Source organism: Homalodisca vitripennis, unplaced genomic scaffold (assembly GCF_021130785.1).
Source record: "Homalodisca vitripennis isolate AUS2020 unplaced genomic scaffold, UT_GWSS_2.1 ScUCBcl_41;HRSCAF=740, whole genome shotgun sequence".
Classification (NCBI taxonomy): domain Eukaryota; kingdom Metazoa; phylum Arthropoda; class Insecta; order Hemiptera; family Cicadellidae; genus Homalodisca; species Homalodisca vitripennis.
Window position 1 is genome coordinate 89,403 of NW_025776171.1, and position 1,132 is coordinate 90,534.

Here is a 1,132-nt window from a genome sequence, read left to right on the forward strand (position 1 = left end):
ATTACTATGGATTCATCATTTCTTAGCGATTTAAGAGCTCTAATCTCTGTGAAAGTAAGATTGCTTTTGGGTCTATTTGGCTTTTCCACTGTTTTGTCGGATCAAAGCCCGGCAATAGTCTTGCTGTTCAGGAGGTAATAAATTAGCAGCTGAATCTGTTTGAAATAGCTTAAAAAGGGGTCGCTTTCCCCGTAAAAAAAAATTGAAACAAAAATTTGAAAGAGAAAATTATAAACATCGTAACCTCTACGATAACTCTTTACTATAAAAAATATCAGCGTGTGCAAGGTTATATCAGCATCAGCAAACAACACAATTCTTTATGTAATTTACCGATTGAAATTTACGGAGCAAGTGTCATCATTTATGTTATAAGCAACCTCTGTTACATTCGTTGCTTACGAGCTTACTGGTTCCTACACTTTATACAGGAATCTTGACTCTCACTCGTCCACAATAACGACGTTCTATTTCTTTACTTAACTTCGTCACTGCTTGATGAAACGTATAGTTGTTCCCTAACATCGTGTTTGCAACAGAACTATACGTTTATTTCCTGTCAAAGAAAAGTAGTGCTAGATCGACAGCTGCGTTTTTATATCCACATACCTGTTAAATATGAATTGAGCTAACAAAACGTTAAACCCCCAGTGGATTGTATGTTTATGACAATAACCGTCGGGGAAAGCGAGCTTTTAGCGAACCGCTAACATCAACCATGCATTGTTAATGTGGTGTTTGTGACCAATTTTGTTTAATATCACCTGTTGCATTGTTTCTTCCTTTTGTCTATTCGTAGATGCTAGTTATTAAAAGCTATACAATTTTAAAGCAGGCTCTATAGCAATACAGATTAGAGAGAGTTTCACTTTATCTTTACTGTTAAACACTGACAAACAAATACATACAAATACAGATGCGTTAGCTTTGTTTACCAAATTTAAACCGAAAAGAATCTGTAAGGGGTTTACTATTAAAACAGGATTAGATAAACTGTGAACCTTAAAACGAAAGCTGGTACTAAAACCACTAACATTGTATTAGAAGGAGGCAGAGACAAAGAGGAAATCATTATATGTTTCCTCTCCACTTACTTGCTGACTAAAGCGATGAACTCGACTTTGTAAAGCTT